The sequence below is a fragment of the Pan troglodytes genome, chromosome 3, assembly GCF_028858775.2.
Source record: "Pan troglodytes isolate AG18354 chromosome 3, NHGRI_mPanTro3-v2.0_pri, whole genome shotgun sequence".
NCBI lineage: Eukaryota > Metazoa > Chordata > Mammalia > Primates > Hominidae > Pan > Pan troglodytes.
In genome coordinates this window covers 185988792-186006158 of record NC_072401.2, presented here as the reverse complement: position 1 = coordinate 186006158, position 17367 = coordinate 185988792, and positions in this window count along the sequence as shown.

Below are 17367 nucleotides of genomic sequence, written 5' to 3'. Positions count from 1 at the left end.
GGCACAGCCAAGCCAGGTCCTGAAGGCATGGCCCCTGGCTGGATTATTGTGAGGCAGTAGACACCTTCACAGCTATTTGCCTTATCTTTATGACTGTTTCCCAAAGGTGTCCCTGACTTGAGCTCAAAGGAAGGTCTCTCAGGGCCGCCCATCCTGACTTTCTGGTCACACCACAAATGACCCTCCCAAGGGTCACATCTTCACTAAACACACCTGGCCCCCTCCAGACCCCACCATTGCTACAAGCCTGAGGCAAGAGGGTACCACACTTCTCTTCTCTGTCTCAACTCATCCACATGGGCCTGGCTTTCACTAATTCCTCACAGCATGGCTGAGACCACAGTGTAATGTTTAACAGGGTTTCATCAGAGGTCAAGGCTAAAGGAAGGAATATAAAACCACACAGGGGTGTTCTGGCTATACGATAACCTCACAAAGACATGGTATCAATATATTTCCCAAAGTCTGGTTTCAAAAAGTCTTGGGATGCAGCATTACACATGGGCTTGCTGTGACAAATACACATACTCCTGGACTTACGATGGGGTGCCATTCAGACAAACCTGTTGTAAATATCACAGCTTAGCTCGACTCCCTTAAACATGCTCAGAACATACATCAACTTTGCTGGGCAGAATCACGTAGCAACACAGGACAACGTAGAGTGTCAGTCATTCACCCTCACGACTGTGGCGGACTGGGAGCTGCGGCTCACTGCCACTGCCCAGCATGGAGAGGGAGTATCATACTGCACATCACTAGCCTGGGAAAAGAGCAAATGGCAAAATTCATTCCAAGTATGGCTTCTGTTGAACGCATGTCACTTTTACACCATCATAACATCAAAAAATCGTAAGTTAGAGACCATCTACTTAACAGAGATTTCAATGAAATAGTGCCTTAGATTGTGAAGTATATATTAATTCATTGCATTATTAATTAGGATTTAAATTACTAATGTACTGTCACAGCAGCCTTTCTTGGTAGAACCTCTGTGGACTGGGCTAGAGGCGCTGTGCTGATTTTCGGGCAGAGCTGATCTTGTTCCTGCAGCTTCAGGATGGGTTGTAAGGAAGGTGAAAGAACAACGTGCAATATGGCAAGTTGCAACATGGTCACAAATTCTTTGGCACTTTTCCCATCAAGAGGTAGGGGCTGTGTCCACTCCCCTGGATTCTGGGTCTGCTTTAACCAATAGAGAATGGCAGAAGTGGTACCGTATGACTCCCAAGGCCAAGTCATGGAAGGCAATCTAGACTTGCATTGTTGCCTGGTAACATCTGCCCTTGGGGCCCTGAACTTCCCTGTGAGCGGTCCCTGGAGCCTGAGGCCGCCATGCTGCAGTGACCACAGGTAGATGCTCTGGTCACCAGCCCCAACTCAGCCAGCCGCCAGCCAGCCCAACTCAAAGACTGGACATAGGAGCCAAGATGTTGCCAGGTCAATGGATCATCCAGCCCCATCCATCCTAGCCCCAGCCATGGGACTCAACACAGCTGAGGCCCCAGACATCACGGAGAAGAGCCATGCCTTCTGTTCTCTTTCCAAATTCCTGACCTACAGAATCTGGGAGCATAAGGATGAAATGGTTGTTTCATGGTTTTTTATGCAACAATAGGTGAGTGAAACATGCAACCTCTTCTCAATCACTTCCTTAGCCTTAAGAATTAAATCCTACATCCTTAGCTCTCCAAGTAGAAGACTGGACAAGTCATGCTGCTTATTTTTCCTTCTTTCATTTCAGTTGCGGTGGGAACTAGTTTTGCAGGCCTGTTCGCTTCCCAGGGCTGTTGTAAGAAGTTACCACAAACTTGGTGGCTTAAAATAACAAAATGTAAGACCCTGGGAAGAACCTTAGAATGTGTTCAAATGGTCATAGGTTTATAAAATTTGCAAAAGTAAGACACTTAAGCAATGGAGACTGCTGGTTATTTCCATTCTTGCTTCCTCTCTGTTTCTGTTTTCCTTGCGTGGGTGCTGGGAGTGGCCCGGGGTGTTTTTCCATATTTGCTTTAGTGGAGTTCAAGTTAGAGATATATTTAGTTTTGGTTAAATGGGACCTATTTATGTGGTTTTCTGACAATTTCACATATAGCTGAGTTATGAATAACCATCCTGATGAGGAATGACTTCCAGGAATACTCCCTGAGCCCACTGGGCTGATTTTCCTGATGTCAAGACATAAATGTGCAGCGTCAGAGAACGCACGGCAATTGATACCAGCCCTGGAAGTGTGTGGGGAAGGGGAGGAAAAACAATGTTTGAAATATGTGGAGCCAGCACCTCGTCTGTGGAAAATTCTTCCAGCCATCACAGGATAAAACTGTTGGTAGAGGACTTGATTCTTAATGATGCTTATTCAAAAGTGTAGTTCTCCCCAGTTCAGAATAACCTTGGGGATATAGTTTAGATACATGTCCTCACCCAAATTGCATATTGAAATATAATTCCTATGTTGGAGGTGGGGCCTGGTGGGAGGTGATTGGATCCTGATGGCAGATCATGAATGGTTTAGCACCATCCCTCTTGGTACTGTCCTCATGATAACAAATGAGTTCTTGTGAGCTCTGGTCATTTAAAAGTATGTATCACCTCCCCCTTGCTCTCTTGCTCCCGTTCTGGCCATGTGACATGCCTACGCCCCACTCGCCTTCCACCATGATTGTTAATCGCCTGCGGCCTCCCTAGAAACTGAGCAGATGCCAGCACCATGCTTCCTGTATAGCCTATGGAACTGTGAGCCAGTTAAATCTATTTCCCTTATAAATTACCCAGTCTCAGCTATTTCTTTATAGCAATGTGAGAACAGACTAATATACTTAGTAATGCAGAGTATACAATTGTAAGTTCATCATATTTATATTTTTAGCTTTTGATAGGAATTGCATGAACCAGAATTGTCAGACTTTCTATATTTACTGGCCAGAAATCTGTAGCATTACTATAAATAATAAACATGTCTACAAAAGCTCCTGTATGAAAGGCCGTAGGGATTTCCCGAAACTTGACAACAACCCAAATATGTGTATGACATCATTAAGAATGAATTGTGAAGCCAAAAGAAACTTTTCCAAGCTTCTTGATAATAAAAAACAAATTTTGACCAAATATGCTGGAGAAAAGGCTGCGTTATATTTCCATTCTCCATACTTGGTCTTAGCCAAAAGTCTGAGAAGCAATTATATTTCTTTTATAATTTCTTTTGTAAATTATATTTACAAAATTATAAAATAGGCAGCTAATAAACATATGGAAAAAGTATGATAGAGATGTTTTAAGCAGTTATTTAAAGAAAAATCTTAATTTTTTGGACTTCATGTTTGTGTTATTTGCCATTTTTTAAAAAATTATTTATTGTCTTGTGTTCTTTTCTTATTCTAAATATTAACACTCATATCTAATTTTATATTTATAATCTTACTTTTTTTCCTTAAACAGGATGCCTCAAATTTTATAAGCTTTGGGATCCCACAAATCCTGAATCTCCCTGTCTCCTTCTTTAACCCACCCAAACCGGACTGGAATTTCTATTTTTCCCTCCTCTACTTTCCCATATTGAGGACCTGACCTGGGAAGAAGGTAGCCTGCACTGTTATCTAACTTGATAGATAGTTGTTGACCAGGGCAAAACGTTTATGCTAGGTTTTCTTTGGATTTACTTTTTTGGAGCTCAAAGCATGAATGAGCTTTGATGTAGTGGCAGAAATGCTGCTTGGGCAGGGAGTCACGCCTCATTCATTCTTCAGTGGGGAAAGGGCTGATGAGTGGGTTTGTGGATAACAGGGGAGGCAATAGCATGGGTTCCCAGACTTTAAAGAGGCCTATTAAATCGAAAGTTATCCTGGGTTTTGGAGCAAGGGAAATAAAACTTCCTTTCTATTTTCAAACAATTTCATGCATCCATGACAAAGAAATATTGAAGATGTGGCCTCTTGGGAACTGGGAGCACCAGAAGTTGATTTTATGTAACATTTTCAGAAATAACTGTGGAATAGAATTGTTCAGTGAATTTTCCAAGTCTACAGTGTCATCAAAATCTTTCATTAATTGAATAACGATGTTAAACTGTAGAAAGACCTTTCAAGATCCCAAGAATGGGTAAAATGATGTTGGATTCCCTTAGCCCTGCAATATGAAGTTAGGTGAATGAGGGAAAGCAGCCAAGCAGCTCAGACCCTGCCTCTAACATAATTTCACCTGTGACTCTTGTTATACCCTAAAGACATGCGCTGGAAGGAATCCTAACACAGGCCTGTGGGTATTATTGGGAAGGACAAGGAAAACAGAAAAGGGGTAGCACTTAAAACAGAAAATCAATGAGTCCCTGCTCCTGACATGTGCCAGTTGCCCCCATGAAGTTAGGGGAGCAGAGAAAGAAACCAGTGTGATTGAATGGATCTTCAAATGGAGAACAGATGTTGTTACATGTTTACTTGTTCACAGCAGTATCTTTAAGTCTGAAAAATGGAAAGCTTCCAGGTCACAAAGAATGCGAAGGAACTCAGTAAAAGCTAAGGATCCTATGATGTGTGGGAATTTATGGGCAAATTCTCGAAGCTCAAAGGAGGTAGCTTACAGGCCGATGAGGGTATGTACTATCTCACACTGTGGAGAGCAGGCTCTGGGGACTCTGGCACGTGAACAACAACAACAACGTAGGGTAGGGAAGGGCTGTGTGTGTAAACAAATAAACAACCTCTGCGTACATATCATTATTTTTTCCTAGTCCCAAGGATTCCTCAGATGCCTCGGAGGGAGGAATAGGAACTTCAAAGTGATGCTCAGCTGTACGAGGAAATGTGAAGTCTGTTATTCAGAGAAGTGAGAAAGAGCCTGTCTTTGGAAGCAGGACCTGGGTTTGAATCTAAGCTCAGCCGCTTACTACCCTCTGTGGACTTAACCTCTCTGAATTTCAATTTTCTTATCTGTAGCATGGCCATGAGAATCCTTTTCTCCACAAACTCACAAGATGTTGTCAGGATTAAATAAGATAACATATCTAGGACTTGATAGACTGCAGTCAATAGATGACCAATCTTTTTTTTTTTTTTTTTTTTTTTTTTTTGAGACAGAGTCTCCCTCTGTCACCCAGGCTGAAGTGCAATGTCACGATCTCAGCTCACTGCAACCTCTGTCTCCCGAGTTCAAGTGATTCTCCTGGCTTAGTCTCCGAGTAGCTGGGATTATAGGCACCCACCACCATGCCCAGCTAATTTTTTTGGTGTTTTTAGTAGAGATGGGGTTTCACCATGTTGGTCAGGCTGGTCTCGAACTCCTGACCTCAGGCGATCCACCCGTTTCAGCCTCCAAAAGTGCTGGGATTATCACAGTGAGCCACTGTGCCTGGCTGACGGCATATCTTATGAACTCATTTGCACCTATACCTTCCTAAGGCCTTTGTTACAAATAAATTATAAAATACGTGTATGTTTACATGCGAGCATTTTCATCTGAAGTCATTGGTTCATGGCCGTGCTCTATTTATTTATTATGTATGAGGGACATGCTGGCAGGGGTCCTTCCTGTAATTCCATCCCCCTGCTGCCTCCTAATGCAATTGCAAATCTTCCATTCTATCAAACCTTATGAAATTATTTCCATCAACAAATGTCAGCTTTGGAATTCTCCTTATAAAAGCTCATTTCAGGCTTCCCTGGAATTCTTAAATAACTAAGCAAGCATTTGAGATCTGATACGCACAGGAAAGCACTGGCATAGGAAGAGATAATCTGCCTTAAATGCATACACACTCACAAAACAGACATTGTTCTCAGCACTTTCTTTTAATATTTTGGGGGCCAGGCTACCTAGTCAAATGCTGCACAGTAGGCTTCTTCTGAAATCAGCCTCCAGCAAGGGATTAGCACCAATTCTGAGAGCTGCCATTTATTTTGTTTACAGTCCCTGTGCAGTTTTGGAACACTGTGTTCCCTTTCTTGTAAGGGCACAACAGCAACACGGCCATGTGGCACTGGACGGGCTCCCCACTTCATGCTGGAGTTTCCTTTGGGCTGGCATTTTTTGCAAACAGCTTTGGGGCCTCTAGCTATCTGGTACAAAGGAAAAAGCATGGGCTTTAGAAGCATTCAAACAAACCTGGGCTCACCTTCTTCTGTCGTGTGCTATGTGCTTACTTAATCTGACTCTTAGTTTGTTTTTGTTTTCTTCTGCAAAAGGGAAATAATAAAATTATAGTCTTTGTAGGAGCAATGTGAGGACTGAATAAGACAATGAGTGTAAAGCACCCACGATAGTGCCCGGCAATGTGAAACACTCCAATAAATGAAGTAATTATTTTAATAATGGCAGTTAGGGAATGTGCAATGTGTTTTTCTTTGTTGTGATTTCCAGTACCAAACTGCTCTGCCTTTGCTTAAAGAATTCAAAGACACACATAAAAATGTTTCACTGTACAAGGTTCTGCTCAATGATACGACTCTTAGCAGTAGTAACTATCTTTTCAAATGCTCTGGTGGCCTGGCAAAAAGGCTGTGTTAGTGACGAGTTGGTTACTCTCTGAATTCCTGCGGCCTTTTTAACCTGTCTGGAGAAAGACAAGGCACACTTCCCTGGTTTGTTAACTATGAAGAAGCAGAAGTGAAGAGAAGTGGACCTTGTACTGATGATGACATGAACACTTACAAGAATCCAAAACAGCTGTTGTAACTCTGCAGCTCACCCTTGGCATGGCTGAAGAGGGGTGGGTGTGGCCAGATTATATGTTGTTGATATGCACAGTCATGTGCAATGGACACTCACTTTTCAATGAATATGTTTTCTACAGACTTCTTGCCCACGGGAGTTACTCTATCAAGGTGAGTGTACTATGCTTACTGTTAGTGTCCTGAGAAGGCTTACTGCGGTGAGTCTCATCAGTGGGGATGAGTGGGTGGGTGTTCGCCATGTGTGTGCCAGGCATTTACTCTAGGAGGCTGGTGGCAAGCATCCCACGGCATGGTGGTGGGGCATGCATCATATGGCACGTAGGAAGGAGAGCACAGCTTAGAATTGCATAGGCCTGGACTCCAGTCTTAGCTCAGCTGCTCATCAGCTACCTTGAAGGAGCTATCTAACCTTGCACCTCATTTTAAAATAAAAACAATAATGTCTACCTTGCAGAGCTGTTGTTACTATTATAAATAAAAACTGTACTGTATTTTGCACAGTGCCTAGTATAATGAATTAACAATAAATCATGGCTTATATTTGCCATTCCTTAAAAATAATCTAGATTTACATGGGAGAGTGATGGGGCCACAGGGCAAGCTAACTCATTATGTAAATAAACAGATCTCTGAGCAGGTCTGCTTACCTTCAGCATTGAATCCAGCCATTATATCATTAGTAGCTACTCACAGAGGAAAAAGAACACCTAGAGTTAATTACTAAGTGAAATCCTGGCCAGGGCCTAGTTCCATAGCAAATCTTCTCGACACCTGAGCCTGCCCTGGGCACTGCATATGCTGAGGTGTTCGTCATCACTGAGCACCAGAGGAACATGCTTTCCTTTCATAAGGACCTCCCATGTTGGTTGGCCTCCTTGGTGAATGAGCACTGGAAACAGGATGAGCTGGGCAGGCCTAGCCTCATCCATCTTTGCTGCATCCCCACAGGAAGGACCATCTCCCAGCTCCAAAGTACTGCTCCAAATGAATGTGATACAGATCAAGACAGCAAAGCATGGTCTTATGGACCTGCTGGGACTAGGAGTGGTTTGATCATCTGTGGAGCTATCCCACAGGCTGGGGCTGGGTAGAATCCATAGTGTAAGTGACATGGTGGCCAAAGGTTGGATGTTCATCAGGGAACTCTGCTCCCCTTCTCTGTTGCTGGGAAGTGGCTGCTCAGCCAGAGATGATGTTTTCAAGAGACACCTGCATCTACTTAATAATTTGGGCCAGGTGACAGTTCTGGCCATGGGAAGCTAGGAGGAAGTGATGTATGACATTTCCACACCTGGCCCACAAAATGCTCCCGCCCATCCTTTGCTCTCTGATCCTATCTGTTGGCAGCAGTGCTGGGGACATGCCCGTAGGGTGGCAGAGCCTGTCTCGGCATAGGCTCCACAGGATTGTCTGGCACGTCCCTCATTCTTGCCTTGTGCCAATTCCTGCATGAGTGGGAAGTGAATTTCTATTGTGTTTCATCACTGAGGTTTGGGGGCTTTTGTGTGGTAGAAGCCACGTTACCTTAATTCAAGGTGATTTGTGATTCACTTTCTCCAGAATGTCAGCCCAGGCATGCTGGAGATTTGGCTCTGTAGTGACTAGATAATTGAGGGTATCTGGTAGGGGATTACCCCAGGTAAGACCAAGTTACTTTGAGCCAACACTCAGTACCTGTTGACACATTTCAGGACAAGAAGGAAGCTTGACGTTTAAAAGTTAATCCTGGGGCCTTGATGCTGAGTGGATTTATAATGCAGAATAAGCCCCAAAAAGAGACATCTATTTACTACAAATTTTTATTATTTACTTATTGTTATTATCTTTTGAGACAGGGTCTCCTTTTGTCACCTAGGCTGGAGTACAGTGGCATAATCACGACTCACTGCAGGCTTGACCTCCCTGCCTTAAATGATCCTCCCACCTCAGCCTCCTGAGTATCTGGGACTACAGGCTGGCTAATTTTTAAACTTTTTGTAGAGACAGGTTTTCACCACGTTGTCCAGGCTGCTCTCAAACTCCTGGACTCAAATGATCCACCCACCTTGGCTTCCCCAAGTGCTAGGATTGCAGGCGTGAGCCATCGTGCCCAGCCTACTACAAATTTTTAAAGGCTCTTTCTTGGAATTTCATTATCCGAGTAAACATTTTGGGAGTTACCTGCTCCATAATTATTTATTGATAGATTTATTTAACTGGAAAAGAAACACAAGGCCTTCATATTCCCCATCCTAGTTTATGCAAAATTGGTTAGATGTCTTAAGCAAAGAAAAAAATAGTCCTAATAACAACCACTTGAATTTCTAAATGCCTTAAACAATACCTATAGGCTACTAAACTGGCCAGATAATATGACAAAATTGGCTGTGCTGTGTTTTTCATTTCAACTCTTTCTCTGTAAAGAAGGGTCCCCAGAAAAGAACAGTTCACTTTCACTTCAGTAACTGGTGGAGATTATCCTCCCTTCCTTTTTCAGACTGTCCCATAGACTTCTTGCACTGGGAAATTTGCCAAGTTTCTCACATTTTAGCCACATAAGGCAAAACTCACCGGAAACATGCATTTCCCTTCTCTTCCAGCAACAATGACTTTACCCAGAGTCACCAGGAAGTCCTGTCCACTGTCAGCTGTGCAGTATGTGTGTGTGTGTGTGTGTGTGTGTGTGTGTGTTTCACCCAAAATGTGGCATGAAACAGACTTACATAAAAAACAACAGAAAGGCCTTTTTGCAGCACTGCTTGGAAACCCCCATCCTGCTTGATAAGCCTTCTTCGCTGTGTTGCCCCTGCAGGGGCCACTCCTGCCTAAGCTGGGTGGTGGTCCCCCACCTCACCTGTGGGCAGCTCATCCTGGAGGACACAGCATGGGTGAGGGGTGCCTATTCTCAGTTGTCCCTAGGCACAAAAATTCTGCTACTTTTCTTTTTTAGGGAAGTGATTCCCTTCCAGAAAATATTTTTTTCTTGCTTCAAGTAGAATGCTTTTTTTTTTTTTTTTTAAATACAGGGTCTCACTGTGTCACCCCGGCTGGAGTGTAGTGGCACCATCACGGCTCACTGCAGCCTTGGCCTCCTCAGGCTCAAGTGATCCTCCTTTCTCAGCCTCCTGAGTAGCTGGGGCTATAGGTGAGCACAACCACTCTCAGTTAATTTTTGTATTTTTTGTAGAGATGGGGTTTTGCCATGTTGCCCAGGCTGGTCTTAAACTCCTGGACTCAAGCGATCTACCCACCTCGACCTCACAAAATGAGGGCTTACAGGTGTGAGCCACTGCACCCGGCCAGCACTCTCAGAATTGATCCTGTCATGTTCCTCTCACCCATCACTGTAGCTGAAGCCCTGGAGAAGCCACTGATTACCCTCTAATTGTCCTAGGTGTTGGTTTCCCTGTTAACATAATGGCTATAATCGGAGCTCTTAACCAGGAAAACTTCCCAAACAATATAAATTCAGTGAAAATATGTGCACTGCTCATACCTGGTTCCCCTGGTACTGTTGCTGCATAAGAAGTCACCCCTTAATTTAGTGGTTTAAAATGATCATCTTATTTATGCTCTCAGAGTCTGTGGGTTTGGAATTTATTTTATTTTATTTAATTAATTAATTTATTTATTTTTTAAGATGGAGTCTCACTCTGTCACCCAGGCTGGAGTGCAGTGGCATGATCTCCGCTCACTGCAACCTCTGCCTCCTGGGTTCAAGCGATTTTCCTGCCTCAGCCTCTTGAGTAGCTGAGATTACAGGCAAGTGCCACCATGCCCGGCTAATTTTTTTCTATTTTTAGTAGAGACGGGGTTTCACCATATTGGTCAGGCTGGTCTTGCACTCTTGACCTCGTGATCCGCCTGCCTCAGCCTCCCAAAGTGCTGGGATTACAGGCATGAGCCACCACACCTGGAGGGTTTGGAATTTAGACAGCAGGAGTGGCTTGTCTCTGCTGCATGACAGCTGGGGCCTTGACCACTGTGGGTAACGCAGCAGCTGGGGTGTATTATGGTCTAACGGCTCCTGTCCTTATATGTCTAGCCCTGGCCTGGAGCACTGGAGGATGAGGTCCGCTGACTGCAGCGTCCATCCGGGTCCTCCCCAGGCACTGTGGCCTCCCTCACAGCATGGCTGCGTTGGGTACTCGGACTTCACGTGGAAGGCCAGGGCTCCGAGAGCAAATGCCCCAGCAAGACAGAAGCTCAGCCGCCTTTGATGACCTAGAAGCTAGGCAGCATCCATTGTACTGCCTTCTATGGATTGTGAATGAGTCCCAAACCTGCCTTGACTCAAGGAAACGGAATTAGACTCTACGTCTTGACTAGGTAGTGGCGAAGTTCTGGAAGCACATGAGTAGGAGATACTGTGACGTTTTCATCTTTGGAAAATACCATCTAGCACACCTGAATCTGCTTTCAGGGGGTGTAAGGGGATTTCCATGGCAAAATTTGAAGCCACATGTGGTCAGCGCTTTGTACTGTGGAAACAAAGTGCTCTGGGCATCCAGAAAGGGGGTACGTTTTTTCTTACTGGGATAAATCTGGCTGCATTTTAGCTAATCCTGGAAAACTGATCGACAAAAGCAAAGGACCAAGAAAGCTGCTTATATCAGTGTCTCCTCCACCCTCAGCCTCCAGTAGCATCCCTACGTTTTTCAATTTTATTTATGTCACTTTAAATAAGGTAAGCTCTCCTTTGCTGTTCTGGTGTATTTAGACATACACGTATTTTGCTGTCTTGGGTTCTCGTGATAATACTCTTACATCTTTGCACGCTTCATTTTGACCCCTTCCTACTACTTTGATTTTCCCATGACTTTATTCAAAATTTGGAGAGAATAACCCACTCGGCTCTCTTCTCCCTAGTTGCTTTCTCCACTCATTCTAGCTACCTCTGCTCCATAAAATTATGCTCAATCAAGTATCACATTATTTTTATCTTTAGTTGTATGTGTCGTTCCTGTGTCAAAGAGCTTACCCTGTGGGTGCTGTCCAGCCACCTTGAACATTTTGCAAGGCAAATTTATTTATTTATTTATTTATTTTGAGACATGGTCTCACTGTGTCACCCAGGCTGGAGTGCAGTGGTGTGATCATGGCTCACTGCAGCCTCTAACTTCTGGGCTCAAGCAATCCTCCCACCTTAGCCTCCCAAGTAGCCGGGACTTCAGGCGGGCACCGCCATGCCCAGCTAAGTTTTTAAATTTTTTTCTAGAGACGAGGTCTCACTATGCTGCCCAGGGTGGTCTTGGGCTTCTGGGCTCAAGTAATCCTCTTGCTCTGGCCTCTTAAAATGCTGGGATTACAGGCGAGGGCCACCGTGCCCGACCTGGCAAATTTATTGAAAATTGGGGCAATATTGAATCATCTTTGTATCCCACTGACTAGCAAGAAGGTAAGATACCATGGCTGGCTCAACACAGCTTCTACCTAGAAATACACTTCTGTGTTATTCAAACCAGGAGTCAGGAAGGAAAACTAATTGAAAAATACCTTCTGAGTATCTGAATTGGGCAATTGCTATGGGGAACAGAATGACAAAGAAGCAGTACCCCACTCCCCAAAGGAGCTTCCCATCTGCTGGGGGTGCCAAAGCATGAACACATAGAAAGGTGAATAACCACAGTGTGGCAGGCAGGATAATGACACCCCTAAAATGTCCACATCCTGATCCCCGAATCTGTGAGCGTTACCTTACATGACAAAAGGGATTTTGCAGATGAGATTAAGTTAAAGATCTGGGATGGGAAGATGAGTCTAGATTATCCAGGTGGGCCCAGTGTAGTCACTAGGGTCCTGATAAGTGGAAAAAAGAGTCAAGATAGTTGGAGTTAATGCGAGTTAAGACCGGACATGGCTCTCTTTGGAAGACGAGAGGGGCCTTGAGCCAAGGAGTGAGAGCATCTCTAGAAGCTGGCCAAGGCGGGAGGGAACACAGCCCTGTCTACACCCTGATTTTAGTCCAGTGAGACCTAACTTGGACTTCTGACCTTCAGACTGTAGGATAACACAGTTGGGTTGTTTTAAGCCACTAAGCTTGTGGAAATTTGCTATAGTAGCTTTTGGAAACTAATACAAATAGCAAAGTTAAATGAGATAAGAATCCAGAAAAAAAGTGTCATAGGTCAATAAGCCAGAAATCGCCGCATACTGGAGTTTCTACTGCAATCTCATACGTTCATCCGCCTCATCGCCCACGAAAACTCTCGTTTCTGGAAAACGAAGGGTGAAAAATAATTAGCTCATGGGAAAAGTAGAGGTGGGCAGACCATTCAAAACTTAACGGAACTTATAACCAGAGCCTTGTTACTGTTACCAAGAACAGTAACGATGCTAGTTGAAATATCAGTATAATCCATACAGTTAAATCTCCACTGGCATCACATCTCCCTCCCACCGTACATCCTTTGCAGTTTTATACCCTGGGCTTCTGATTTCCTCCTTGCAAATGAAGTGTTCTTTTTTTTTCAACTTTTATTTTAGGATTAGGGGGTATGTGGGCAAGTTTATTACAAAGCTGTAATTTCATGATGCTGAGGTTTGGAGCACACATGAATCTGTCACCCAGGTAGTGAGCATAGTACCCAATAGATAGTAGTTTTTAACCCTTAACCCCCTCTCCTTCTCCTGCCTTTTGTATTCCCCAGTATCTACTGTTCCCATTTTTTGACCATGTGTACCCAATGTTTAGCTCCCACTTATAAGTGAAAACATGAGATATTTGGTTTTCTGTTTCTGAGTTAATTAACTTAGAATAATGGCCTCCAGTGCATCCATGTTGCTGCAAAGGATGTGATCTCATTCTTTTTTATGGCTGCGTAGTATTCCACGGTGTATATGTGCCACATTTTCTTTATGACATTTCTTTCTGAGACTGACCTGCTTCATTAAAATAAAAAATACAACCTGAAGGTAGCCTGTTTGGCCAAGCATTTCTTTTTAAACACCGGGGGATACATCTTTGCAGATTCTTCATCTTCATTTACAACTTTCCCAGATTAAAAAAAAAAAGTCCAATTTAAAAGTATAAAGCCGGCTCCTACTTGCACTCATGGAAGACACTTCTGCTGGTAGTCCGATTTTTTTCTTAAAGTTTTCAAACAGTGCTAAAGTTTTCTATTTAGTTCTGAAAACCCTACTGCTCATGGCCTCAAAATATTAATCTGCTTGGAATAACTGATGAACAGCAAACTGTAATTGGTAGATGCCATGAGGGCTGTTGGTTCAAATGAGGGTGGGAGCAGGTTGGGGAGGCCTCTTGCTGGAGGTGGGCTCGAGCTGAGCCTGGAGAATGAGTCAGACGGGAGCTTACAGCATCACTTTCCAGGTGGAAGGAGGAAAATATGGTGCCCGATCCAACATGGGGTGTCCCTGGTGGGCTTTGTTTGGCTCAGACACCCCAGTTGGTGTAGTCCTATTGGCCAGAGCAGCCGCTCTCCCACACCCACAGCTGCTGTTGGTCCTGGGCTTGGGCCTGGAGAAGCCCCTCTTCAGGAGGCTGGGCCAGCCCTATGCTCACACCTAGAGATAGCGCAGCTCCCTCTCTTGGCGTTCAAGCCTCTTGGCCCCTAATTCCCCCTTCAAAGCAGCCTCCTGAGCTTTTGAGGGATTGTCACTCTTGGAGGAAATAAAAACGTAGAAAAATATAGCAGAGCACTCTAGGGAATATGTACTTTCTCAACTTTTCTAGCCACCATCCTTTAAGCAATTATAATGCTTCTGGCTATCACAGGACATTGAGAGGGAAAAGGCCTCATCGACATACCAACTACAGGCCAGGTGGACCTTCGGTGCACACACACCCCAGCGCCCACGGAGATCCAGGCCTCCTGTGTATGAATGTGTGCCATGAATTTAGACCTATTTCTCGCCTTCCGGGCTCTCTATTCCTCATCCTCCATCCAAGTGGCCATCTTGTGCAGGTAATTCTTTTCTCTCCCCTCACCCTTTCCCCCTGCTTCTCCCTACTCTCCCTCCCCCTGTTTCTCCCTACTCTCCCTCCCCCTGTTTCTCTCTGAGTCTCTTTCCCCCTTCTGCCTTCCAGCACATCCTCTGCAATTCGAGGTGACCCTCTTCTCCAGCTGCCGCTGCAGAACCCCAAGTGTGGTCCCCACGCCCCCTCACTGTACGCTTCAGCAGGAAGGTGCTTCTGCGTCCCCCTGTCCTCATCCTCCACCGCAGCTGTCCTGCTTCGTCTCTTCCTCCTGGACTCAGGTTGGCCTTGGGCCCTGCTCCAAAAGGAGCACATTCACCACAGCTTCAGACTTCCTCCTGCCGCCGCTGCTCCTCGGAAGCAAACCTGGTGACTGCTGATGTCCAGGCCTAGATCATGCCTGGCACAGCAGCCATGGGGTGGAGAAACAAGTCCTCAAGAGGGCTGCGAGGAGAGCCACAGAGACGGTCAGGGAAACTGAGGTCACACAACTGGGAATAAGAAGGTGGGGTGCTGGGGGGCTTGTCAATGTGGTTCTTCCACAGAGGATGAAAAGCCCCTTCATTTCTGCCCAAGAAAGTATCTTCAGTATTCACCAAAATCTCCCCAAGAGGGAAGCGCCGCAGGAAGGGGAACTAGGAAGGAAATACAAGCTGGTGCTCACTCCATCCCCGTCACAAAGAGGCTCAGAGAGAGACTTGGGAACGATATGCATATGCAATTTTTAAAATCACTCATTCAAGAAATAATAATGAAAAATGAGTTATAGGCAATGGATTAGTAAGTGCTGATCAGATTGACTATGTAAGTGAATTACATTCAAATTACACGTGAAGGAGCTCTATCAAGGGCAATTATGGGTCCTTTGAGAGGCTTTAAAAAGAGGAGGGATGAAACTTGGTTAAAATGGGGGCTCGTTAAAGGCAAGAGTACAGAATGGTTGAGGTAACTTTCTCTGTGCCCCACTGTCAGCCCTGCTCTGCCAAGGAGGCTTGCAGGTGGGAATATTTGCTTGCTCTGGGTTCAGCAAGTCCTTGTGCTGCCTTGCCTAACCTGCTTCCGAGGTATCGGGTTTTAAGCTGGTGTGGCAAGAATGATATTGGCCTTTGTGTTCTAAAGGAGTGGCATGAAGCACAGTGGACCTTGATCTTCAATTGACGCCACAATCTCCCTAATCCACTGATCTCCAATCATCCCACTAGATTAGCCACCCTATCAGGCAGTATTTTTCCATGTCCCATGTGCTCAAGGACGAAGCTTTCAAAGCAAGCTTGGAAGCTTATGCGATGCAGTACAGTGTCGGGGGTTGGCAGGGGAGAGAAAAGCAAAGGACTTACATTTGTTTTAGAAATTGCTGCCAAAAGATAAGCTTGTCTGTGCAACTATATGATTTCTGACACTGAGGCAGGGAGGATTGTGAAACCAGGATAGACAGAATTTCAGCCAGCAAATAAGTACACATTCACTTTAGCCAGGGGGTGGGGTGGGGAGGCGGCTGGGAAGGGACTGAGTCTATGAAGAGGCCTAGAGTAATAGTTTTTGAAGCATTACTTATCTAGTGCTAGGCGGCAGAGTTCATTTTGTTTGTATGCGGTGATTACTTGCAGTCTACATGCAGAAAACCAGTTTATCTAATGAAGCGCAGGACTACAGATAGAGGTTTCTTAATAGTCCCAGGCGACTGCCATGGGCCTCACCCTGACCGCTGGGTCACAGAGCCTTACCATCGGGGACTAGGCTTTGGGAGGCACTGAGGCAAGTTGGAGAATTAGAAAAGGAGTCAGCCATGAGTTATGTCCTGGCTATTACCGAGAAATAATCTAAAAAATGAAAATAAAGCTGCATATCAGGAGTTGGAAGCAATGTTTTACTGAAGGGCAGTCGGGAGACATGCATTTTGTTTCCAGGCGTTCAAATGCACTTCCTCTCGCTGAGGGGGCCCGAAAGCCTCCCGCTGGCTGCTCTGGGTCCCAGGTGCGTCCAGACGTTGCCAGACACACCTCTGTCAGGTGAGGCGGGCTCCAAGGGAGGAGGCCTTGGCTTTGTTAATTTTGCAGAAGAGCAGGGACTTTCATGACAATTTTTTTGATCTAATGACAAGCTATTTCCTCTACCATTAGTGTCCCGAAGGGCAAATTCTAAAACCAAGGCCATTTGATAAAGCCTGGGGAATTTATTGCAAGGCAGATGGACACAGCAGCAGCACATAAGAGCACACGCGTGGGGCTCTAGCCCGGCCATGGGGAGACCTTTTCTTAGCAAAGGGCAGCACTGCTCGCTTTGCTGGGGCAGCCCTCCCAGGAAGATCCCAGAAGAGATGGTCTGAGGTGTGTGAACACTGTGAATGTCATGGACGAAGCTCAGCGTGGGACCCCATGGGACTTCAGGTTATTAAGATGTAAATGTTGGCCGAAAGCTTATGTGTGAATTTTATTTTTAAATTGTGACTTCCTTCCTCTCTGCCTGGGCCAGTGCACAAGCAGGAGGAGGGAGAGTCGGTATTACTCTGCAAGAGCTGTTTCTCCAGGTTTCTGGGTGTGTTCTTGAGTGAACAGAAATCTGACACCACTGAGAAGTCACTGACAAAGGCTTTCCGGCCGCAAGGCAGGGTGTCACGCACTGGCCCTGACCAATCCCATTTGGAGCTGAAGACTCCAGAACATGGCGGAAGGTCATTTCTGCAGCAGTGTTAGCTGTTCCACAGCTCAAAGAGGAACTAAAATTAAAGACAGGAAAGCAACATTGTGAAAATGCCTATGGCAGCCACTGAGAGTTACAAAACAGCCT